We start from the raw sequence: 27,649 nt of genomic DNA, 5'->3' as shown, positions 1-27,649 counted from the left end.
AGACAGGGTTTCACCGTGTTAGCCAGGATGGTCTCAATCTCCTCACCTCATGTCATGATCCGCCTGCCCTGGCTCCCAGAGTGCTGGGATTACAGGCGTCAGCCACCGCGCCCAGTCCAAGATTTTTCTTTTAGTGACTTACTTGCTGCTATTCACATCCTATATGCATTTTTAAACTGTGCCATATCCTTATTTTTGTATACTCTTATTCTTCTGTCATTGTTATTGGAATTGAGTGGTACTGATTAGTCAACACAAATAATTTCATTATAACGTTCCAATTATATTAGACTAAATTTGTCTTTGTGATCAAAGTTGATTAGTTGTTATGACTTACTTACATCAATGATTCAATTCACCGGTAAGACTGGGAAGCAAGTGTTACAAGGCATTTTCAAGTAAATTTGGTTAAAATGTGGGTTTTTTTCTTCTACTCTTTCTTAGAAGAGGACAGTCCTCTTTTTCTATGTTCCTAAAGTTAAAAGTTTATGTATGCATAGTGATTAAAAGAATAGCACAATGGCTTGTTTTGTATATTTAAAAAAATCAAATTTTGCTTTTTCAACATGAGTAGGAGTTGAAAAGTATAGATTGTATTAAAATGTTTGAACATTTTAATACATTAAAAATAGATAATTAACTACTAACCTGTTAAAATAGGTATGAACTATTAACCTATAAAAATAGGTATGAGGCCGGGCACAGTGGCTCACGCCTATAATCCCAGCACTTTGGGAGGCCAAGGCGGGTGGATCACGAGTTCAAGAGATCGAGCCCATCCTGGTCAACATGATGAAACCCCGTCTCTACTAAAAATACAAAAATTAACTGGGCATGGTGGCACGTGCCTGTAGTCTCACTACTCAGGAGACTAAGGCAGGAGAATTGTTTGAACCCAGGAGGTGGAGGTTGCAGTGAGCTGAGATTGTGCCGTTGCACTCCAGCCTGGGTAACAAGAGTGAAACTCCGTCTCAAAAAAACCAAAACAAACAAAAAATAAAATAAAATAGGTATGAACATACATACCTTGTGTATGTAAGGATTGGTAGGTTACACTTTAAAATTGACAGGAATGTTTTGAAATTATTCTTCTTAAGATTATTACTGATTATTAAAAATGATCTTGGAATTTTTTTTGGAAATGCTCTTCTTTACTGTGTACAATGCCTGAAACTTGTCTTACAAGTAAGCCAGGCTAGCATTGGCTCTTCCCTTCCATGTCAATCCAGATATTCATTTTGCAGGCAATTATTCCTCAGTTTGTTTCCCTCCAAGGATTTGTCTTTTTTCCAGGGTGCCAATTACGCACATTTTATACTATAATCTGTGTCACTTGAATCTGACCAAAGCCTATGGAACAATTCACTGGTTAGGGATTCCTTTTCACAATTACCATCTTCATGGGAAATTGCCTACTTTAGAAGGTTGTGCCTTAAGATCTTTTACCAGAGAAATATTTGCATCGCCAATGCATTGCTTAGCTTGCTTGTCTCCAGGCTCTAACACAAATTCCTAAAATAAATAAAGCATTAATGATGTAAAAAGTGAAAAATACCTTGCTTATCCTCTTTTTCCGTCCTTTTGTGTTTACAGATGTCATCCATACTGTAGGACCAATAGCCAGAGGCCATATTAATGGTTCCCACAAGGAAGACCTTGCAAATTGCTATAAATCATCTCTGAAGCTGGTGAAAGAGAATAACATCCGATCAGTTGTAAGTAATTTTATGGTTTTTATTTCTCATTCTTTTTCAGTCTTTACATTTTAGAAATCTGTCTTGTCTAAAAAGAGATAGGAAACCATTTCCAAACTTTTTAGCACGAACTTTAAGGATCTTAATAGCCTGTTTGGTTATCATGACTCTACTCTTTGGTATGCCATAAATATTTGCTAAATTTTTCATGATGTTTCAGAATTTAAAACTATAAAACCTCAGAACTGGAGTTATCTCATCTGCTTTTTCCTCTTTATTTTGCCCCTTATTTTCCTTTGGAGAAAGTAAATATTATGGTAGTGGCCAGCAGGTTTAAAGAAGGAAAATAGCAAGTGCTGAGTTTGTTATAACAGTGCACATTTAGTATATATTGGTTGTACATTTGTGCATTTTGGAGCTGTGTTTAATCTCTGTCTACATGTATGAATGTGTGCATGCATTCTCATGCTAGCATCAGACATGATTTATTTGGAGAAAATTACTCTGCATATGGATTTTCACCTGAAGAGTGTTATTCTTTTAGATTTATTTTACTCTTCTTAAACTAACACTCTGTAGGTGGTAGTTGGGTATACCCCATCTCTTCTAAGTTTTATCTGTAGACAAAGGGAGTTCAGAAAATGTGGATCTAATCTATTTCATTACCAGTAGGCTGAGATGAAAGGAATTATCTTCTAGCTGGATTTGGAGGTATTTACTCACCTGCTTCTCTTTTGCAACATGTTCTACCTCTATTACATCTCAATTACACCAAGAAAATCAAACTATAGAAAAATACACTGTAAATATCTGATAATAAGTTAATTTGGCTGGAGTTCTTTGGTTATTTTTCCCCCTCACATAGATTATAGCCTTGCTGAAATTGTGGGGCAGAAAAATAGCTAAACACTTGATTTCATAGCAGACCGAGGATATCAGCATTGCTTGATAGTTCACAGAAGTAGTGGTTGTATCATTTGCATGAAGGAACATTGAGAAGCAGATACATTCAGGTAACCTTGGATGGTTGCTATACTTTTTGTTCATGGTTGTAATTATGGGTTTTTCAATGCAACATTGGTGAGTCTGCTTGAAATAAGGAAACTTTTCATGACCTAATTATATAGCACTTTTTAATCTTTGTATAATTATTAACGGAGATGGATATTTTATTTCTCTCTTTGATTTTCTAAATTTTTTTTTCTAATGGATCAATACATCAGACCCTATTCTCTCTTTGAGGTGAAACCTAAAGTTCAAAGAGAATGGAGCAAAGTTGACTGCACGACCAGTTGGTTAATTTTGTTCTCTATAGGAAAATAAAAAAAATCAAAACAGGTCTGCACATTTAGGGAATAATTAAAATTTTGTCAATATGGCTTATTGATTTAAAAAAGCAAAAGGCTGAAGTGCTTGGAAAATGGATATGTAGAGAAGTATCCAACTTGGGAAATATGGATTTTGAGATCTGAAGAGAATTTGCTAGTGAAATCACTGGCATTTCTAATTTGTTTTTAAAAGCCAAGAAAAAGGAAGAACTAAGAAGTTTGTTAGAAACAGTACAAAAATAACACTCAACCTTTTAGTACAGAAAGGAATCTCTAACTCGAATTATCTTAAAACAATCATGTTACTCTACTTGCTACCATTAGATAAGAAATGGAAGACTTATGGACTAAGTTAACTTCTTATCAAATGGCATGCAGATGGGCTGAAGTAATGCTCCGGTAATATTCCAGTCATTCTTTGATAGGAGTTAAATCTACCTTAACATCTTTGATAATTACTTTGAAGGGCCAATTACATATTACTTGAATAAAATGAGCAGGTAATGCTGAATGGAATTCATTCCAATATTAGTCAATAAAAATGGAGATAGAAAATATACAAAATGTGAGAGATGAAATGTCCAACTAAATTGATCATCATGTTCTTGCATGATACTACAGTTGCCATCAAATGGCTTGTCTCTTTTACACATAAAAAAGAAAAATATTTTTCTTTTCTTTCTCCCTCCTTCCTTTTCTTTCTTTCTTGCTTTCTTCCTTTTTTTGAAGTAAATCAGGCTTTCTTCTTTCTATGGAATGTCATCCTCTTGATCACCATTCAATAAATAATAATGCTAATATCATCAAATTCTGATTATGTAGATGGAAATGGAAAACTTTTAGAAACATGATTATGACTGGATACATGTTTTATAGTATCAGCTTGAACTTTGTCAACTTATCACAATAGATGGTAGAGGTGGTTGATGTAAAAAGCCTGGTTATCAGGATGGAAAATAAACTTAACTTGAACTCATTTATATACATGTCAAAGAGAATTTCTCATAAATCCTTTTATCAGAGTGGCTTAGTGTTTGCTTTGCCACCTATTACTGTGTCACTGTGGACAAGTAATGTCAACATTTTGTAGGTTGGTTTCCACACATAAAGGATCGGTAAATGACTACTGTTATTCGAAGACCTGTCCAATTCATGAGGCTGTTGTTATAGGGATCAGTTGGGATAATAAGTATAAGATAATTGGAAGAATAGAATTCTTTTAAAAGTATTTGGCAATATTACTTCAAATATAAGATGTTTTCACACCTATGGTTTGGCAATTTAAGAAAATACCATTTTCCTTTGATGTCTATTCTGAACACCAGAACTGTAGACATTTACCATGTAATTTCTAGATGTTTCTAAACAACAGGGAAATGTCCAGGAATAAATTAAATATTTAATATGCACCACTTTTCTGCTAAGGTTAAACCAAAGGTTTTAGGATTACAGCACAGGGTCCAACACAAAGACTCAGATTCTTATTTTACCAAAAGAATAGATTCTTCAAATATTTTTAATGGATGTAAGACAAACAGTGTGAAAATTTATTTAATAAATATGAATAAGACCTACTGTGTACCACGACATTATCAGTTATCTTCCAAGACATAGAGGATCTAATGGTTATTTTCTAACACAATTTGCCTCAATCTCATGACTACCCAGACAAATAAATGGACAAGATCATCCTATCTATTGTATGACTTGAGAATACTCTGAAGTTCTCTCATCACTTTTAAATATCTTCCCAGAGATGCCTGAAATTCCATAATTAATGAGTAATTTAGGATGTTCAGGCATTGTTCTTTCTCTGCAATTTTCCTTTAAAATGCAAATACTCGTGAGATCAGTAGATAATTAATTTTCTAATACCTTAATATGAAGAAATTTATCAAATTACTTTTCATGTTAACAGGATAAATTAGAGAATGCTAAAAGTACTGAGCGCCTTAGCCTGGGGGAGGAGAATTGGAGAAAGGTCTGAAAGGAGATGGAGAAAAACAGAAAAAAGAGTAGGGTATAAATAAATTTCACCTATTTCTCTGTTTTGCTAAGAGGAGATCATTTTTAAATAGTGTAGGGAGAGAAATGTTATAGCCATTTATTTTATACCTAGAAATAAGATACTGATTTGAGTGTCGGATATGTTGTGGATAAAATCTTTTTACTATGAAAAAATACTATATATTGTATTAACTTAGCGGAAAAGTTCATTACATTTCTCTCCTCTATACATTCTTTGTGACAGCTGTTTTTTCATACATATCCACATTTGTTTTAGGTGGTAAAAGAAAAAAAATAATCAACAAATCTAATGGCTCATTTTACAATGGCACTTGTTTTTTATGAATGATCATTTAGTGCTTAATATTGGGAAATATTTCAATATGAGATTTTAATCATGATTCTCCTTCTAATCTTACCGTAAATAGTTCTAAGTGAAAAAATACAATCTTTCATGCCTCCTAGATCTAGTCTGTGCAAGTTTCTTATTTCTTCCAAATATTATTCCTTATTTACTCCAGATATTAAAGTCAGCTATTTTTCTTTAACCATGAGTTACCCTTGGACCAAAAAATGTGCATTGATTGGTATTTATATTCTTGACAACCTTGAAATTGTTGATTGCAAGATACGTAAAATTTAAGGCACCGTGAAGAGGATAATTAGTAGTAGAAACTGGAAGTTGGAATAGGGATAAAATAAAACCTTAAAAGAAGATCAGGAAGCTACATATTTTCTCTGTAAAACCTTGGGAAAGTTAAAGATATTATAGATGTCAAAAAAGAAAAATGACCCAGGTTGAACCCAGAAGTCTAATGCATGTGACCTGAGGAATGCATAGTCAGACTGGTGCAATCAAGCATCTGAATTATGTTGATTTCTAGAGCAAGAGTGTATTCTGAAAAAAATTAAAACTACACATAATACATGAAATCCTTGACTAAAACATACAAACAGAAATTGTGTATATTGGTAAAAATCATGGTGAAACTTCAAGGGTGAGTGCAGGGGTGAAGACAAGAAAAAATTTCTATTGCTCAGGGCTGGAGAATGAAAATGCCTGATTTTGTATCCATTATTACCACGCACTGGTGGAGAGGATGACATAGATATTATCTTATGTATCATGGTGTCTTTATTCTTTTTGTTTGTGAGCATAGAAATATTTTGTAATGATTTTAATGTGTTTATGCTGACCTCTATTTCCCTTCTTTTAACATCATGTTCATTTTTTTAAAAAAACTAATCCATGCCATACAAAAAGGATCACAGTAATTCCTTCTCCTAGCACCAGTTAAAAGGCATAGATTTATATTTGTCCATGACATTAGATATTCAAGAAAATGATTTTCACTGATAAATTATAATGCACCCTGTCTGACATTCTTTGAATGACAACATGTAATAAAGTAGATGTTTTATTTTGAAAAAAAAATCATAATCTGAATATAAGCCAGATTTTACTTAGGTTAAAAATTATTTTCCCATGAAAATAAATAATAATTGACATGGGAATTTGGTATTTTATGTGATTATGGGCAGACTAATACTTGGGTATTTGTTTAAATGGTGTGTGCTACCTGTGATTTCCACAAGCATCATGCTGGATGACTTTTTTGAGTGAAAAAACATTGTAAATTTTTGCTGGTAGGAACCACCCAATTTCAATGGGGATCCCTCAGAGCTAACTGATGTTCCATCCATGAGTCAGAGATCTTGTGAAGCAATAGCTTCCAATGGGAAAGATGATGGGCCTACAGCCTCAGTGCTACCTCTAGGCATTGCGGCAATAAGCAGTTTTGGAATTCTGCATTTAGTTGTTTCACTGTAGTGTAGGTTTTCATTTTAAGGCGTAGTCAAGTGAATCTTATTTTCTTATACAAGTTCCCTTCTGAGAGGGTTGCCATGGCAATGAGTTCTCAGCCTGAAATTCTTAAATGTTGATTTTATTTCATTATCTGAGTTTCCATTACAGGCCACATCAGTCAATGCAGTTCTCTGTTCAAGAACATGTCTACAGCCTTATGAAGCTGACCCTTTCATTTGGTACCTCCGCTCCTCTGCCTAACTTGGTGTCACCATTTCCCAGGCAGCTCTTCATCTCCAAGAACCCTCTTCTACAGGGCTGTCAGTTTGATCTTTTCCAGTTTCCCTTTAGGCAACATCTAGTCTTGGTTCTCACCCGTCTCATTTATAAAGGATAATACCAGTTCTCTATGTCTTCCCTAGCTGGGTTTCTAACAGCTGTGTGTCTAATGATACTATTAATAAATAACAAGAGCAAAAGCACTTTTGCATTTGTGCTTCACTCTACAGTTTACAGCAGTACATTCCTATATACATCATCTCATTTATTTTTCAAATTCTCTAACTGCTGCCACCGTTACTTTGATTTAGCCAGTGTGGCAAAAAGCTCACTCAATACTTTTTCTTTCCGCTTTTACCCTACATTACATTTTATAAGATCTCCTCATTGGGCGCAGAGGTACAGAATCTGTTTGTATTATGACAAACAGATTTTGCAGTAGCACAAACCTTCTCATCAGGTTATTGTTATTGGGGGTGACAAGTGACAGGACAGGCAGCAGAAGCATGGAGGAGGGAAGGGATGGAGTGATAGTAAATTCACAGGTTGTGCCTTGGAAACAGATAGTTGTATGACCAAACCCACATTGACACATTCTACACAATTGTGTCTTCTGGTGGCCACAGCAGAGAGATGATTTGAGTTAGAGGGGTGAATGAGATCAATCACTGAGCCATGAGCTATAGTAATAAGAATAGTGAATGTTTCTGAACTCCCACGTGGTGCCACGCACTGTGTTTCAGTCATTAACTCTCAAAACAATCAGGAGTTAGAAAATGTGGTTTCTTCCATCTTACTGGTGAGGAGTATGCACCAGAAGGAACATGCCTTCCCTGTGGTTCAATTTCTCATCCTAGGATGTAAGCCAAAACCAAGCTGATGCGTACTGCGATTCTGTTTCTCTACTAGCTAAGCATTGCGTTGACGTCCATAACTTCATGCATTCTGCAGGCTATTACACTAACTTGCAGTCTGTAGGCTGGACCTGTATTACTACAGGTCTCACCTCAAGTGAGGTAAGGTCCGATCTTGAACTAAAAGTGGAGGTGGGATTTAAACTGAGGTGTTTTAAATCTAGTGGCTTAAGCCACTGTGCAGTTCCATTTACCTTTCCTCCATTGTTAGGTGCCTTTTTTTTTTTTTTTTTTTTATTGTCTAAACCAGTGGTTCTCATTGGGTGTAGCACTGCCCTCTAGGGACCATTTTTCGAGGGTAGTTTTGGGCAATGACTACAACTAGTGGGTACAAGAAGCATTTTGTGGGCAGGGACAGAGATGTGACGTGTGGTCTGGCCAAGCCCTCATAGTAAAAACTGTCCCTCCTCCCACACAATGTTTTAATGTTTTGCCAGACAGTCATATAAGTAAATAGCTATTTATAAACAACAACACACATCAAAACAAAACCTCTCTGTCTTTTTGTTTTCACTGTGTACTGCACTACCATGAAAATTAAAGGAAGCTTGTACTTAGTTTGCTTAGAACTTTACCTAGAGTGCTGAGAAAATTATGCTACAGATGGCCATGCCTCTGCAGCAGGAGACTTTGTCACACCTGTTTGAGTCTACATTTATAGATTTCTTTTTTGTAGTGATTCTACAAAATTTTTTTGTAGTGATAGCGAAGCAAATACCTCCCTACTTCATGGCACGATCTAGTGTAGCCATGCCCTTGTCTTTACATGTTGAAAATAGAATTTTACTATTAATGCTTGCATTTTAAATCATTTTTATATCACACTTATGGTACTCTATTGATTTTTTTAAATTGATGTGTTGTTTTCATTTGGCCTCCCTTGGGAGCAGACCCTGAGCCAAGGTGTTGTATGTACATGCTTTCTATGGGAGGCGATGACAAGGAGCAGTGCAGAGGAGTGGCAGTGTGAGGAAGGGAAGGAAAAGCAGCCAGGAGGAGTGGGAGGGTTACAAGTTGGCACTGTGGACAGGGGGGGTTCTGTCTTGCTGGGGAGCTCTGGGCAACCACGTAGAACATGCGTAGAAGTGGTCCCATCTGAGGGAGGAGAAAAGCTAGACTATTTATCTTCCCCTTTCATCAGCTGGTTGAGGACTGCTCCTGGGTTGTTACCTCCCCAGCAATTCTTATCTGACCCCTTGGGTAGGCAGAGGGGAAAACCTCAGGCAGAGAGTGACTGCAAGGGTATTTGCTAGAAGATGCTATGGATGCGCATGTGATAGAATGATGAGAACTGGGCAGATACGGGTGGGGCACTGACACCTGTTTCATGTGTGTGGATGAGTGTTAAAATTTAAATATGTCATTTCAGCATAGCAAGAGGACTTTACAAAATGTTTGTTATAAAAAGGGTTTGCTGAACATGATAGAATTAAGAGTACTGGTTTAAGTTAAACAGAGTTTCTAATAGAGCAAAGCTATGTTCAATATGTTAAACACAGATTGCCCAAAGATTTTTATTCTTGATATTAGGCATCCAAATTCTCTGTTTCTTTAAGCATAGCATGATATAGATGTCATAAAAATGGTAATTGATATGGCTGGTGTTATAACCTATAGAATGCATGGACTTATAAAAGTGAATGTAATACTTAGGCAGTAGAAAACAATATCACGTATTGGGTCACCTTAAAGTTTTTTCAAGATCTCATAAACCTAAACTTTGGTTCATCATGCAAATTACGGAAAAGTTGGCCACCCAAGAATGGATGCATGTAAGGTTATTCGTCGATTAGAAGACACATATTAGAGGCAAGCAATTTAAATAGGAGTTTACCTCTGATTTTATTGTAATATAAAGATTCTTTCAAATTATGTGTTCTTTCAGTGATCTGAGAAACATATTGTCTTATATTTCCTTCAGAAATCTTCCTATAGGACCATGATCAGTTCTCTTTGTACGAGTGTCTGAAACTTTTTGCTTCATCTCATCTACAATTTGAAAGAACTATTTTTAGTCACTTGTGTATTCTGCAGTTGTGAGTCTCCTAGCAGGACCAAGAAAACTGTATTTAAAATGAGAGTACAAAACATCTCAATTTGGCTGGATTTGTCAACATAATTATTTTCAGTTCTTTTATTGGGCTAGGGAACATTCTCAGGAAAATCATTACTGGTTTCTACAACAGTGTCTTCCAGAGGAAATACTGGCCTAGCACACTGTCAAAGAGAGTATATTACAGTGAAATTTGTATAGAAACAGTAAACAGATTTGCAATGCAAGCTCTCATCTTGAGTGCTTTATTTTTCCCTGACCTGAGCAGCAGTTATTAGATGACTGTATCAGGAGGAAATAGTCAATTCAAGACACGGACCACAGAGTCCCAAGCCTGACATTTGGTTTGAACAATTGGGCAATTTTGGCATATATCTAGAGGGTTAATAGTATAGAGCAAAGGCAATGGCTTTAAACCGAACATTTTTTCTTGCAAATGTTCAGATTTGTTTTTTTTAGGGGAGCAATTTCAATGTATGGAATCTAAGCTGTTCTTAAGCTGTTGAACTGAGAGACCAAAGGAGCAAAAACAAATAGATAAAAATTTTAAAATAAAAATAAATCTGTCAGTGGGAAGAAAGCTTCCTTGACTTGTTTATGTACAATTCAATGGAATTGCTAACAGGATTTTTTTAATGGAAAACATGTCACAGATTGAGCTCAAGCTGCACTTTAGCTATTTGCTCGTTTGTTTGTTTTATACACACACAAACATACCCTTCAAAAAATGTGCAAAAGTGAAATATTTTCTTTCCTGGAGGTCTTATCAAAGTGTTATAGTTTGTGTTTATGATTATGAATTAAGTTCAGCAGTATATTAAACACCTAGATTTTAGCCCAAATGAGCTGAGTAATTTCAGTTCAGTCTCTCCGTCTCTTCTGAGCCCACATTCTGAAAATTTCCCTCTTACAAGTATACTAGCAGGTAAGCTATCCCAGAGGATCCACAGCAGAAAAGCCTATAGACCAAATTTAGAGGAATGACTCACAATGACTCAAGAAGAAAGAAGCCAGGAGACAGAGAGGACTAGGTTAACACCCTTAGAGTAGGTGTCAAATGAGTGGAAGAACATCGTTTTCTGGTTATGCTGTGTTTGAATGCTCTGTCTCTTCACCATCTCCACTCTCTCAACGGTGGTGTGGTTATGAGGACCGTAGCTGAGGTTCGAACAAGGAAGCCTGGTAGACAGCGAGTGCCGGGACCCAATACACACACGTGCTCTATCAGAAAGACACAGGGCGAGTGCAGCTGACCATTATCTCATCAGTTTTTTGGTGGACAGCAGAGGATTTTGCCTCCATTTGTATGTCAGAGCAGATGTCAGGCCAAATGAGACTATGGTGAGTATCGCCAATGGAGGTTAATTTGAGGATAACATTGCTGTCACTATGGAGGTGACAAGATTCATGCTTATGACCTGGTCTTACCATTCTTTTCTATTCGAAATAAAAATCTTGTTTGTTCCATCCTCTTTATCACATAGCATGTCTTAAAGGTTACTTAGTACCGCGTTTAACACAATTCTATGAATCCTGCCTATATCTCAAAATTGACTTTCTTAGTTATTAACAACACTTAACACATGAGTTATGTACCCCATTTGTTTTTCTTTTCTGCTATAGAAGAATTGAATATTCTCAAATAATACAGCAAGCACAGTACACTTTTTGTATAAAATGGGATGACAGCTGAGTGTGGTGGTGCATGCCTGTAGTCCCAGCTACTCAAGAGGCTGAGACAGGAGGATTGCTTGAGCTTAGGAACTCAAGGCTGCAGTGAGTTATGATCGTACCACTGCACTACAGCCTCAGTGACAGAGTGAGACCCAGAGACCCAGAATTAGAAGGAGGAGGAGGAGGAGGAGGAGGAGGAGGAGGAGGAGGAAAATGGCATAACATATGTCAGTAACTGATCATTTTAACAGGGTGATGGGCAGGTCCTGTGTATGGACTGAATTGTGTGTCCCATCAAAATTCATACATTAAATCTCTAACCCCCAATGTGATGCTATGTAGACATGGGACCTTTGGGAGGTGAGTAGACTTAAATGAGCTGACGAGGATGGGGCTCTGAAGGTGGAATTACTGCTGTGATAAGAAGAGACATCAGAGGACTTGCTTCCCCTCACTCTTGGCTTCTCAAGGATACAGCTAGAAGACAGCCATCTGAAAGACGGGAAGAGAACCCTCACAGGGGAACAGAATTGTTTAGAACCTTATTCTTATGCTTTCCAACCTCCAGAACTGTGAGAAATAATAGATTCCTGTTGTTTAAGCCTCCTGGTCTAACGTATTTTGTTAAGACATCTAGAGCTGATAAATGCAGTGGGTATGCCGGCATTCATTATACTGTTCCAACTCTTCGTGTATGTTAGAAATTTTCCATAACAAAGCAAACTTAAATGTTTAAATATGTAAAATAATGATAAATTATAACAGTAGTATGTACTTCCTAGGATTATTGTGAGGCTATAATGAAGCAATATTTGTAAAGTGCTCAGTAGATTCCATAGTTCATTAAAAGTAATTTACCTGGCATATATGTTTTAAGCAACTATCACGTTTCAATCACTGATCAAAGTACTTGGGATATATCTGCCCTTGTTGAGCTTGCATTCTACCAGTTGCAATTTTCATTATTGTTATTACATGGATTCACATCATTTTTAGATGCTGTGACATTCATTATTATTACAGTTTTGGGCAATTATCTCATTACCATTGCATTTTTTAAAATTTTGTGATTTCTGAATCTTTGAAAAGCTAAGAACTGAGTAGAGATCCAGCAAGTGGCAATTCAATGACGTAGTAATAATGCAACCCTCAGTTAGCATGCACCCATAAAGACAGACGACTATGTAACCAGGCCTGTAAGGGATACACATCTGCTATTGCTGAAGATCAGGTTTTATTGGGCAGTGTAATGAATCACTCAGGAAGTTGTCCTGTGGAACGAGTGAAACATACCACTACATAAAGTCTTCAAAACAAAGAAAACCCAAAAACAACTTCTCAAGCATTTGATGTTTTTCTATGTAAAAAAATAGATATTTAGGATATTAGTGTAATAAAAAGGAATACTAGAATCTATGCTAAATACTTTACATTCCTTGGGCTGTTTGGCTACCACAGGGAAACGGGAACTCATAGAAAATGTGGTCAGAAGCATGAATAAGGAATAGGTGACATATTCTGTTTCTCAAAATAGAACCAATTCTCCATTAGGTTCGTGCTTTATTTTTTTTTTCCATCCACAAAATGCAACTAGATTCTCCAAGACATGTATTAAAAATATGAAAGAAAAGATACTAACTTTGTAGTGGAGAAACCGAGCAGATACCACCATAATCAAGAGATCAAGATTAAGATCATAAGTAATGAGATATGTCAACATTATGAGCCTCTTGGTTTAATGGATTAAGAAGGATATTACACCATTGCTGTGGTATTCTTGCCATAGCCACAGTGCAATCATAATCGTAGTCTAATCATGGGAAACCATAGGCAGAGCTCCAAAGAGGGACATTCAACAAAACAGGTAATTAATACTCTTCAAAAAAACGGTCAAGATCATAAAAGAAAATGAAAAGCTAGATTAATTCTTCTCATATTGTTATGGCATATTACATTAATTGTTTTTAAAGTGTTAAACCAACCATACATTCTAGGATAAATCTCATTTAGTTGCATCATGTAATTCATAATTATTTTTATATGCTGTTAGATTATTTTTATATAATAAGTATTTGAGAATTTTTGCATCTATATTATAAGAGACATTGGTCTTCAGTTTGCCTTTATTGTGATGTCTTTGTTTTTGGTACCATAGAATAACTTGAGAAGTGTTATCTCCTCCTCTGTTTTTTCAGAGAGTTTGTGAAGCATTGGCATCATTAAATGTTTGGAGGTAGATTAAATAACTTTTTAAGCTATCATAAGAAAACATTTACTTAGCTCATGTTTGTGTTATCTAATACATGGCCAAGAAACAGGAAATAGTACTACTTTATGAAAAACGTAAAAATTAGAAATTCATAGCACATGCATTTTGATGCGCAGATGTTACTATTTCACAGCTACTTTGCAAAGTTTTCAGGTTGTCTTTCTCAGAAAACACTCTGGGATGCAGGTTAACATGCAGGAGGCTAAATGGGAATGCTTTTCAATCAATATCTGCAGAAGGGAAGAAGGAAGCAGACTTGGCAGAGGGGGAAGTCACGTGATGATGTAGTGTTGATGGAGCATCTGGTGACCCTATTTGGAGGACTAAAGCTGAGGTGATTGTTTCAAAATAGCTCCAGGTTGGTGTGAGGAGTCTCGATCTTCTCATACAACCAGTTATTGGATGCAGGCTGCGTCTAGGAAGGGGTGTGATCTTGGAGTCAGTAGCTCCCCTCAGTCAAGGGTCACTTTTGGAAAGGGCTGGCAGCTGAGGGCCGTCTGCTGGCAACATTCCTTGAAGTGGGGGCTCTTTCCTGCCCAGAGTCTGGGTGGTACATCACAGCACAAAATGGGATTCTTAAACTGAGCATGATCCTGCTCCAAAGCCCAATGTATTTGACAGTAATATACTCTCTCTTGGATTTGGGTTAAAAGTGAATGGTTCTAGGAAAATAAGAATTGAGGCAAAATACCTTGCTTTTTAAAGGAAAGCAGATGAAAAGGGTAGTAGACTGAGAATTCTGTATTTACTGGTCAGAGCAGAGGCATTTTGATCTACCTGCTTGTAATAGAATTGCAGGAAAGAGTCTTTATTTTTCTTGGTTACCTGGCTCATTTGCAGAAATAACACACACACACATACACACACACACAGACACACACACACACACACACACACACACACAGATGCATGCAATATATATGCATATCTTAAATAAATATGTGATGGGGCCAGCTTGTACTGGCTTATGAGAGCTGATTGTTAAAATGTCAAGAATTTTGTCAGCTGATTATTAAAACACAGCCTTTATTAAAAATTAAATTATATAAACTTACAATTTAATGTTATATTAAATACAAAGATAATAAGTACTCAGTATGCATCAATTCCTAATTAATACGTTTTGCTATTACCTATGCTCTTTGGTTTATTTATGTCTATTATACTTATATGGTGGAAATACTATATAATGGTGAATTTCTTTGCATCCTTTCCAATTCCATGTTCCATGACATCGTATAAGCAGTATAAAATTTTCCATGGTGAGATGATTTATATGGCAGTAATCAACAAATGCTAAAAATCAGGTCTTGATATACCATTTTGCTGGTTAACACAACTTAAGAAATCTTGTCAGTGCTATAAATATTAGAGAAAAAGCACACTAGCCATAGCAAGGTGATCATATTATTACTCATTGTATAGCAACATCAAAACAGAATCTGATAATTTCATGCATATGTGATGGTTTTTGTACCTGGACAGCGGGGATACCAAGGGAAGGCTGTCAGCCGCCTAGTTTGGGCCTGGAGGCATGGGAGTCTTTGAGGCGGGGACTGCTAGTTGGTTTGAGGCCCCACTGCTTCCCGGATTGCTGTTGTTTATGGTTGAATATGCAGACACTTCCTTTCCCTCTCACCACTATGAGTACATAATTCTGGAAGTTATGGTTTGGCCAAAAGGCACAGTATTCCTAGAGAAAGGAGTTCCAATAGCTTTCTCTGCTAAAAGATCTCAGGGTCTGATTTTACTTTTGATATTAGGAATTTTACCTAACTCAACGCTAGTATATAACATTTTTTGAAATTATGGGTAATTAAAAACTCTCTTATTTTAAACACTAGTAAAGGCACACTCTGCAAACATTTCTCTGTCTGCATTACCTAAAATTTAATGTATCAGGCAAATGATACAAATTAGGCACACATTTGCCAATATTTTAAATTAGGCTGCTGGTTTATTTGCATGCATTTGTTACTATAACTTATTATTTATGAGAGTTATTTCAAATTCAAGATCAGCAGAACTCTCCATAAAATTATATATCTGTGGCATTATCACCAAAACATAACATCATAGACTTGCTGTAAATAATTCAGAGATGTGCTGTAACCATTCACCATGATAGTGTTAACATGAGATATGCAGAATTTGCATTTGACATGGATAATTCCGTATTTATTTCATGCTTTCATTTATTTTACACATTTAACTGCTTTGATTTAAATGGAAGGAGAATCCTTCCTCAAAATTCAATCTCAGCTGTCTTCTTTTCAGGTTGATGGTTGATTTCTTTCAGACTACAAATCCTGGTTCAACATAAGGATGATGACATATTGCAGCAATACCTTCCTCTTGCTTGAAATGAGAAAATATATTTACTAGTTTTCTATAACAAGTAAAGGGGATGCTGTTCTGACACCCAATATGTATTTGTAGTATTTCTATTAGAAAAAAACCCCAGGAACTAATTATGAGGCAAGGCACTGGCAATTCTATTGTTCTATTCAAATAACTGTGTGGCAACACTTCCAATTTTAACAAATTTGGCTTAAATAATGATGCAATGATACCCCTCAGGTTTCAAATTCACAGTCCCTTATAGTTTTTAAAATTTATGATGTTGAGAAAGTGATATGCATTCAGTGGAAACTGTACTTCAAGTACCTATGCAACCATTCTGTTTTTCACTTTCAGAACAGTATTCAATAAATTACATGATATATTTCACACTAAATTATAAGCTAGGCTTTTTGTGAGATGATTTTGCTCAACTGCCAGCTAATGTAAGTTTTCTGAGCACATTTAAGATAGACTAGGCTAAGCTGTTATGTTTGATAGGTTAGGTGTATTAAATGCATTTTCAACTTACCATGGGTTTATCGGGATGTAGTCTTATCCTACGTCGAGGAACATCCAGATTTGTATTTTTCTAACAGCCTATGCTGTGGGCAAATTTAAAGACACCGTGCTTTGGGACAAATTAAGAAGCATGTTGAAGAATTGGATACTTCAGCTTTAGATAATACTGTGCCTCTTTTTAAAATAACTCATATGTGATGGCATGAGTAGAAGTGTCCAGATGTAAGGAACCGCAGGCTAGAATCACATCCTGAATCAATCTAAAGAATGACAGAAACATATGCTTTTAATGCTAGTAAATCATCGTATCCCAATGTCAAAGCTATTACTACAATTTAAGTTCAATCTCTTTGGAAAATTTCTGTTAGTATATTGGTATTCTGGTGAGCATATCATTAAGCCATTAGCATAGTGAAGAGGGTGCTCATACATGAATGTAAATGTGAGTCTGTGTGTGTGTGTGTGTGTGTGTGTGCGTGCTGTGTATCCACATCCCTTCTTTCCCCTTAGCTACCAAACCTGAGTTTTTTGGGGGGGCCAGCGTTCCATGCCTTTATAACACTCTGATGTTGATGTGGTTTTATAATACCTTTGTAGTGTCACAGAGAGGTGACCTAGAAATCTGAAAACTAATATTTGAGTTTTGAAATCTTTCTAATTAACTGCTGCGTAGGTCCATCTGTTTTTTTTTTTTTTTTTTTTTTTTTTTTTTCAGTGAAATAAGGAAAACAAGATCTTCCCTAGGCCACCAGGGCACATCTCTACCAAACTCTCTTAGGGCTGCTCTCTGTGACCGCCCTGGTGTAACCCTCAAGCAGTCCTCCCTGCATCTCTTTGTGTTTACCTCACTTGAGCTCACTGCAGTACTTGACACTTGCGGTCATTCCCTGAGGATGCTTGCCTCAGCTTCCAGGACACCACTCTCCTCTCTTTCTTCCTTCCTGCTTGGCCATTTCTTCCCAATTATCTTCATAGCCATCTCTGGCTCAACCCTCTGTGATCCCTTTGTTCACTTTCTGCTCTTGGACAGCAATATATCTTTACTTACCAGTCCCAGTCAAACCCTAACACTGGTGCTATAGGGGCTTCAGTGACTACGTGTCCCTGATTCCCAAATTATGGCTCAGCTAAGACCTCTGTCTTGATCTGCATTACTGGATATCCAACTACCTGGTGGAAAATTCCATTGCATGCTCCACAGACCCCTCAGTCTCAGTGTATCTAAGGCAACGTGCTTGGAGACCTGTAGCTAATGCCATTGTGCATGTCACTGACATGAATCTTGTCATGCAGTCAGAAATTCAGGAGCTGTTCTATTCTCTCTGCCTTGACCCTCCCCTTCTAGTCAGTCAGCTCTTGCAGTCCTTTAGACACCCCCTCCGCTAATAACTCTCATATTCTTTGTTTTAGCTTCTGTTCTCTCTGAAGCAGGCCCTGAGAATGAGACAAGTACTTGGGTACAAGAAATTTATTTAGTAGTTGATTTTTTCTAGGAAGCTCCACGAGGGAGTAGGGTAATGAGACAGGGAAGGAGAAAAGCAATCAAGACTGTGTCAATAACCAGGTGATTGCTTATGGCAACTGGACCACAGTTTAGCTGGGGAACTTCTATTTTTATTTTTTTGAGATGGAGTTTTGCCCTTATTGCCCAGGCTGGAGTTCAGTGGTGTGATCTCGGCTCACTGCAACCTCCACCTCCCAGGTTCAAGCAATTCTCCTGCCTCAGCCTCTCGTGTAGCTGGGATTACAGGCATGTGTCACTACGCCTGGCTAATTTTGTATTTTTTTTTTTTTTAAGTAGAGATGGGGTATCTTCATGTTGGTCAGGCTGGTCTCAAACTCCAGACCTCAGGTGATCCGCCCACCTCGGCCTCCCAAGTGCTGGGATTATAGGTGTGAGCCACTGCGCCTGGCCAGCTGGGGAACTTCTGAGAAGCCATGTGGGAGTTGCTTCAGAATTGCCCAGCCAAAGGGCAAGGACACCGAGGTATTTGTCTACCAACCCCCCACCGCCTCCTTGGTGGTGGTCTGCCTCTTGCATAGCTAACACCTTGAGCCAGTGAGCACCCTCAGGCAGTCTCAGGAGGTTATCTGTGGTAATGGGAATAGTCTGCAGGGGATCTCTGGGAAGGCCAGGAGCAGGGGGACAGCCTAAGAGCCTCTGTGGCACTGTCCTCTCTGCTCCATCCCAGCTACCATTTTCCGTCATTTATCAGCTAGCCACTGAACTGGTCTTTTTGAGGCTTTAAGGTTTTAAAAATTTTATTGTAACTTTTTGTACATCCTGCCAGAAAGAGTTACACGTATACCTGACCATAGCATACACTCCTTGCCTCTGATTAGAGAGCTTAGAAGCTCCCCATGGTTTTCAGGATGAAGCCTGATTACCTTAGCGTGTGCTTCCCAATATGCCAGGGCACCCAGGGCTCCACAGCAATCACATGGGAGTTGGACAGGATACTGTAACAGTTGAAAAAATATACAGTGATTTGACATCTGTTGGACATCCTGGTAACCATTAGCTTCAAGGTAGTCTACAGTTTCAAAATTAGATCATACAACATTTCTTTTCATGATGCCATGTTATTTCCAAGCTGGGTTTCTGACTATTGCTGTGATTAAAAAGCATATGCAGAGCGATAATCCGTGTGGAAAGGGAAACAGGGGCGGCAGGGGCCGACCTGGTTCTAAGGGTTGAGGATTTGTACAGCGCCAACAGGACCATCATCCCATTACCAAATAATTGTGGTTATTTAAGACTGAAATAAAAATATTGTTTTTCCCTTTAATTTGTGTGTGTGACTTTTAAAAATAGGTACTGAGTTGTTCGTATTTAAACCCTTACTACATTGTTTGGACTTACCTACTTAAGAAAAGAAATTTTTAAGGAATTTCTTTACCTAAGGCCCTGGCCACTACTCTCTTATAGTAATGATGCAGACTGTCATATCTATTATTTCACAGTTACTTTGTATGGTGACAAGAGCAGCCAAAATCTACTTGATTAATAATTTTCCACTCTAAAATACAATTTTATTTACTGGAAGGTCCAGGAAGGTCATCATGCGTTTAGAGCAGCACAGACCATTCCATCTGCCAAGGTGACCTTCCTCATCTCCCCTCCTCCTTCACTAGCCCTACACCCCACAACTTAAGGAGCGCTTTTATTAGAGTGAGTCTCTGATTAGTGCTTTTTGCCTCAGGTATTATTTAGATGCCTCTGTGTCAGCACAGCCTCTTGTATACAGCTTTTGTGTGGCACTATTCTTAGTAGACCCTCACTGGTGATTGACTTGTCTTTCTGCCATACTGGTCCACGATTTTTCATGAGCTCCATCAGCACACATGTTGCATTGACTTTGACTTTGCTGGCATTTTTTTAATTGGGATTATGTCCATTTAACTTATGATTAATTAGCATAAGTACCTAAGATAGTATTATAGATTCTCGAAAAACAGTGAACATGTAAGTCAAAGGACTGAAAAAAATGTAAGAATGTATATGAAATAATAAACTTTTACTCTTTTTCTTCTTATCATTTTGACATTTTATGTTGTGATTTTCTGTGCATATGCCACAGGACCTTTGCATATGTCATCCTCTGGGTTTAGGGGGACTTTTCCTCCCCCCTTCACCTGCGTTATCTGCCTCCCCTTATCATTTGGATCTCAGCTCTGTCTTCTCTTCCCTGGGAAAATTTTTAAATTTATATTTGTATGTTTATTTGAATAATTTTCATTTTCCTCTCTAGTTCATGAGGGTAGGGACAAGGTCTTCCCTGATAATTATTGGATCCATAATTGAGTATATTGCCTAACATGTAGCAAGCATTCAGTAAATGTTCGTAGAATGAATGTGGGGTGAATAAATGAATGTTTAATCTATGAAAGCTTCATATTTGTATCAAGACCTGAGGACTACTCTGAAGCAGTGGGGTATAGCTTTTTCAAGAGAGAGTAGGAATGTTGTCTTCATTGTTAGAACAGAAGACATTTAGGCAAGGGCCAGCAGGGAATGGAATTTTAATTTCAAGCTGGAAAGAAATTGAGAACCATCTTAAGATTGTGAAAAAAAGGGGAAGGGGTCAGATGATCAAAACTGGGCTGAATGTAACATAGAAAGTTCTATTTATTTAACCACTTGCAATATTTCACTTCAAAATGGATTCCCTGCCACTGAAAAGCTGCCATGTTTTCATTCGCTGGAATGTGATGAAGTTAGATAAATGGTAATGCCATGTCTTTGTTCATTCCTCAGTTAGAAAGCCTCGGCCTTAAATGCTCCCCAGTGCAAATTCTCACTGAATAAACATGGAGTGTATTGTTTTACAACATGCTGCTCAATGAAATTGCAGCACATTTGGCGCTGCTGAGCATTTCAGGATGAGGAGGCAGAAAACAACAACAGCAAAAAACCCATGAAACAAATCGCATCCGCTACACTCCTTAATGGAGGACCTGGGTGTAAGTTGCATCAACTTCGGAGAACACTCATTCACTGCAAAGGTTTGCGAATATCCGATTTATGTATAGTCTCCTTGTTCTCGATTATATTTTATTAATATTTCTTTCCCTCCCCCTTTCCTCTGGTGTTATCTTTTTTTTAATCTTTATTTTCCAAATGACTAACTGAAAAGAAAAACAGTGAATCAGTGCTAACCTGCTATTTTTTCAATTTTGAGAGACTTAATCAAGTTACTATTTTAAATGTTTAAATTGAGAAAATTCCAGGTAACAACCTAAAAAAATGTAACTACCTACCACACAGTTAGTTGATACTTCTGAATTGCTACTGTTTGAGGTTGATAAGCCCCATGCATGAATTCCTCAGAAGACAGTAGACAAGAAAAATAATTAGCTAGTGTTTTGTAAGGAGGAACATAAATGGCATCCTTGTGGCCCTAGCTAACTTTGACAATTTAGTCTGCAGATTTCAAAATTCAGTCATTTGAGATATTTCGTATTATGTAGATTATAGGTACCATGTGAACAAAGGGCTAGGGTAAGGATTGTTATATTACATGTATTTCAGTGAACTAATTTTGAGCAGATATACGAGGCTTCTGTTTTATGTGTACCTATAAGCATTTTACAAAACAATTGCATACATATTGCTAATTAAATAAATTCATCTCAAAATTTGATACAAATTCAATCAAGTGTGAGATGTAGAAGAAGCATCTAGTTCAATCCTGTACCAGTCAGAATAGCCTAAGTCACACTGAAGTGGCGAGTGACCTCAGCACTTCAGCAGCTTACAGCCACAAAGATTGAGTTCTTACTCAGGCCAGATGTCCATAGAGGCAGCTCCAAATCCACTACACATCACCTTCACTTTGGGACCCACTGACAGAGCTGTCTCTCTCTCTGGAACTGTTGCTTGTCACAACAGTGAGAGAGAGAAGTTGGCTCTTAAAGCTACACATGGCTTACTGTCACATTTCATTGACTAGAACAGGTCATACGATCATACCTACATTGAACAGGACAGGGAGACAAGGAGGAATAATCCTCCCTCAGGCAAAAGGTGCCAAATACTTGTGATTAGTCTACCACTCACTCCTTCATATTTTGGATAGGATAAAAGTCACCAGAAGGATTAAGCAGCTTGGCCAAGATCATTTGCAAAGCTGGGATTGGACCCACATTCCTGTTACCCACTACATCCAATGTCTCCTTGCACACAAACTTGTGCGCACGCCATGGCATCCACAGACTCACCAGAGAAGGATGCCACCTGCAGAGCCAGCTGCTCACCAGGGCCTGGCTTGCATCATGGAATCACTCTGATGGGAATATCATATTAGCCCCTTGACTCTGTAGGTCCAAACTTTGCCTCTGTTAAAAGTCTTCTGTATCGTGGTTGTTCTAGTTAATGAAACGTGACAGTCAGGATTCAGTCATGGAGGCAGAACCATACAAATTTTGGTACAAGGAATTTATTATAGGAATTAGGACTTAAACCATGTGGGACGAGCTGGGAAAATGAAGAAACGGGAGAAGTTGAAGGCTCAGAGGTATCCACAAACCAGCTCCTTTGATGTGCCAAGTATGTTCGCTCATCAAAATAGTACAGAAAAGGGAAGGTTGTTGGGTGTCCAGTGGGATGCTGGGCTTGGGTGTGGCTATCACTGCTGTAGGATCACCGCTAAGCGTTTAGGTAATGCCTGTGGTGGCTTTTGCACTATGACAGCAAAATTGCATAGTTGTGATTAAGACCCAATGACCCGCAAGCCTATGATATTTACTATCCGGCCTTTTACAAAGTTTCCTGACCTTTGATGTATAGTTCAGAAGATTGATTTGCTGCTCAATGGTAAGAAACTCAGCTATGCATCAGGTCCAGCAACTTCACAGCTCCAAGGTATCATTTTCCCATTGTTAAATCTATGTGCAAAGCTAACTTATGATTAAATTATGATAAGGTTAACTGTAATACCAGGAGTCATTTCATACTATTTGTAAAGCATTGAACACTAGCATAATAAGTTACGATCACGGAGGCTACTACCTGCACTGTAGATCTTCCTCCCCCTAGGGATAGATACTCATAACTATGGATGAGGCCGTTGCTCCCTCTGGGGCAAGAGCAACTATAGATACCTATGGGAAACTGATAAAATCTCACTCTCTACACTTCCTTTTATATGCTGAAGGTCACAATCTTTATTCTTGCTTAGTAAAGAGAGAATTGACTGAGCTGCATCCACACACTATTCACCATAATTAAAATTGGAATATTACTTCAAATTCTTCAGTCACTCAAGCAAAGACTGTAACTTAGGATGGATTTTAAAAATTATTTTTTGTCAAGGCAAAACCTCATTTATTTTAGGTTCATGGATGTAATTTTATTCTCCAAGGTAACCTAATCTTCAAATTTTATAGGTCTCATGCTGGCCCCCATCCTGTATCACCCCAGGTGACTTTTCCTTGACATGACTTATAGAACATTAACAATGCTTTCTTTTCAATCATACTCTCATTTGATTAGTATCAACTTAGAGGACACTTACTTTAAAATGACTCTACCCTGCAGGAAACGAGTTTGTTAGTGAAACTTTCAAAGCATATTTTTATTCCATTTATGTGATTTATCTCTCTGTGTCTTGTGAGGCAAAGGACCAGTGATCACCAGGTTAAGAGGTAATTGTTCAAGATTCAGTTTTTCTTTTAGTTCGAAAAATGTGTAAACAGTACAGATCTTACTACCTCCAGTACTTTTTATCAAAAAGGGAAAATCAAGGCATGTCAGCCAGAATCATTAGTAACTCTTGGTGGATGTCCGAATGCAAAGTGAGCTCTTGACACTTCCACTGCCTGCAGTTTCTGTTTCATCATTTGTTGCTTCGCCGCACACTGGGAAAGAGCAGGACTGTAGCTTGGATCTAAGCTCCTTGTTTACTAGTTGCGCCATTTTATCAAATTATGTAGTACCAGGAGCCCCAGTTTTCTCATCTGTAGACTGGGGATATCAATAGCTCTTACCTCAAGCAGTTTGAAGAGTTAGATAAGTTAATATTGAACTAATTTAACATTAATGTTAAATACTTATCATAGTACCTGAGTATACCTGAGAGTATATCCTTCATTCATCTAACAAGGTGCTAAGAACACTGCTTTATAATTATCACAGTAGTTCTATGAGGTTTCTATGATTATCTTTTTTGTTTGTCTTTTCACAAAGAAACTTCGAATTAGAGCAGTTAAATGACTTCCTTGGTCAAAATCCTAGAAAATTTTAGCGCTAGAGATAGAAGTCAGACCTGTCTGAATACAAAGTCCAAGCTTGTGGACTTACCCTCCATTTGTCAAACTTGAATTCTTTGAGTTGTCAACCATTTTGGGCAAAGGCACAACATTTTCTTTTTTCTTTTCTTTTTTTTTTTTTTTTGCAATTAGTAAGCTGGTAATTGAGTGAACGCAGTATAGTGGTTCCTCAGTTAACTGGAGCCCCTGGGAATACATCATCCTGGACAGTGTAGTATTCCAGAAAACTTTGGGTATTTGCCAAAACTTTAAAAATATAGTTTAATCCACATAGAACCCTCCATAAAATATATTATACATTTGTCTGCCTTCTTTAACAGATTGCGCTGAACATGATTTAAGATTACATTAACTCAGTCATTTATCATTATGAACTTCATTTTTATCCTGTACTGTAACATAAGAAGATTCTGAGGGTTTATTAAGATAAAAAGGGATATTATTGACCTAGTTTGTTTTGCATTTTTCAGGTTCCTGTGCTTGACTTTTAAAGTGTAGATGCTTCCTGTTCAAGCACTTGCCATTTCTCTTTGCCTGTTTGAACTGTCCATCTCCTACAACCTGAAAACTCTGTTGACCATGCAAACTTGTTTATTAAACGTATGGTAGAATGGGAAAGCATCACCTTGACAGTCCTGGCAGTACTTAAAAATGAGGAAATCAGGTAGACATTTACAGGGTAGGGTATGACCTAGGTGCTTTTAAGGTGAGTCTTGCAAGACAGGAAAATGTCCGGGACTGGGTAGAGTGTATGACGTAAGAGCTCTGGAGGCAGAGTGAAGTGAAAGATTTGAAGCAAGTGTTGATGATCAACCTATTGGTAGTAATAAGCAAGCTCTTTCAGTTGGTTCACAGTTATATTTTACAAGAGCACGCATTTCTTGAAGTAAGAAGCTCAGTTACTTTGGTTTAGTTCCAATATGAAAATAGGCAGGTATGTGTGATCCTCGGATTGTATGGAATAAGGACAAGAATGTATATTGTTTTGGTCACTCCCTTGCCTCTGTGTCTTGGTGCTTCTATGTGCTATGGAATGGGACACTCAAAAACTGGAACTGTGTGGCAACAGAGATCCAGTAAAAGCTAAGTGGGAGCCCGGGAAACTGAGTCATACGCATGAGCTTTGTGCTTGGCCTTGTGGCCTTTTTCCTTTCCCCTTGCCTTTCCTTCTTTTCTTTTCTTTCTTTTTTTTTTTTTTTTTNTTTTCTTTCTTTTTTTTTTTTTTTTCAGCTCTTACTATCCTCTTGTTTTGTGTTTGAAAATTTATAAAGTGATGCTGTCTGGAAACAAGACTTCTTTTGTAACCATGAAATTTAGAATGTCTGGGGGTTCTTTTAACACTTTTTGAAAAGACATTGCCTTGTTCTAGAGTTCTTGAGCTATTATGTAATTGAAGTAAATAGGCTGAGAACATGGGGATTCGCTGTAGAATACATGGAAGATAAAGTGATCCAGCAAGTTTAAAATATACAATTAGTACCTAAAATAAAGTGAGTATTGTTTTACATCTTCAATCTAGTAGTTGGGGAATAGTAAAAAATAGGTTAAAAGTCCTAATTATATAGTAGCTACCAAACTGGAAAAATAAATGAATTCGACTATTGATACTTAAAACTTTTAGCTGTTTATAGTAATTTAAACCAATTGAAAATAAAATAAATGTTCCTGCCAGCAAAAATCCTTTCTAGGAACTATGTGTGCTAAGAGGATACGATAAACTAATCAAACAAAATTTCTGAAGTCTCGTTAACCATGGATTTTTTAGTGAAATGACATGGATATGGTAGGCTTGGATTTATTTGGAAATGACAGAAATTTCCTAACAATATTTGAAGCCTGTTTTGGTCACTGCTATCAAAAGCCATTTTTCTTTTTCTTTTTTCTAGTTATATATTCAGTACAGTAAATTGTTGGCAGCTGGCCCAGAAAAAGAGCTTACTTTCTGAAAAAAGAAAATCTTCTGCAACTTTATACACTAAAAAGCATGTTTAAATTTTATTGTCAAATTACCAGCTTTTATGCAGGTAGACTCTTTGGAAGCCATCGGACGATGACAAAGTTGCTTCTTTTCTTTTTCTTAGCTAATTTTTTCACTCTTGATTACAGTGTAGATATTAATATATAGACCTTTTATTAAATATAGGGAACAAAAAGAAAACCTGCCCGCACATCTGATCTTTCTTAGAATATTCATACGTGTGAAGTACCAGATGAGAAAAGCTATGATCTAACTTATGTCATGTGAAATGAATTTTAATAAATACTATTTAGTCACACAGATGCCAAACTGAGACAAATGGAAGCCCCTGGGGGCAAATGGAGGTGACTGTGCTCCATTCATTTATGAATGTAGTCATGAAATTGAATTCAGCAACGTACAAATGACACTTATTGAGAACCTATGAAGTGCCAGGCACCCATGCTGGGTACTTTAAATACAGAAGTAAAAGGCTTTGATTGTGAAAATGTCACAGTGTAATTGACAAAACAAGTTAAACAATAAGCAATAGAAGTACACCCTCCGTAACAATGTTTTGATGAATGATGGTGGTCCCATGGGATTATAATGAAGCTGAAAAATGTCTGTCTCCTTATGGTTATAATACAATGCATGAGTCATGTGTTTGTGGTGATGCTTGTGTAAGCAGACCATTCTGTGCTGCCAGTCATACATTACACACAGCACATACGTACGTATGGCACATAATATATCATGATAATAAACTATCTTGCTGTTTTGTAAATTTACTATACTTATCATTATTTTAAAATATACTTTTTCTACTTATAAAAAAATGAAAGTTAAATGTAAAACAGCCTTAGGCAGGTCCTTTGGGAGGTATTCCAGAAGAAGGCACTATTATCCTAGGAGATGACAGCTCCCTGCATGTTATTGGCCCTGAAGACCTCCCAGTGGGACAAGATGTGGAGGAGGAAGACAGTGAGGTTGATGATCCTGACTCTGTGTAGGCCTAGGCTAAAGTGTGGTTTT

At 37.3% G+C, this 27,649-nt stretch overlaps 1 protein-coding gene across 1 annotated transcript in view; it reads left to right on the top strand.

The window, feature by feature from the left end:
• Window positions 1-27,649, top strand: part of MACROD2 (mono-ADP ribosylhydrolase 2) — a 1,539,224-nt gene that overhangs the window by 714,799 nt on the left and 796,776 nt on the right. Inside the window, exon 3 of the mRNA XM_017498618.2 lies at window positions 1,594-1,715. The gene's annotated coding sequence lies outside the window, so the exon portion shown is untranslated. The remainder of the gene's footprint in view (window positions 1-1,593; window positions 1,716-27,649) is intronic.

The sequence above is a fragment of the Cebus imitator genome, unplaced genomic scaffold (assembly GCF_001604975.1).
Source record: "Cebus imitator isolate Cc_AM_T3 unplaced genomic scaffold, Cebus_imitator-1.0 Scaffold246, whole genome shotgun sequence".
Classification (NCBI taxonomy): Eukaryota; Metazoa; Chordata; class Mammalia; order Primates; family Cebidae; genus Cebus; species Cebus imitator.
Note: the sequence above shows the minus strand (reverse complement) of the source record. Positions and strands in the feature narration are given on the sequence as shown.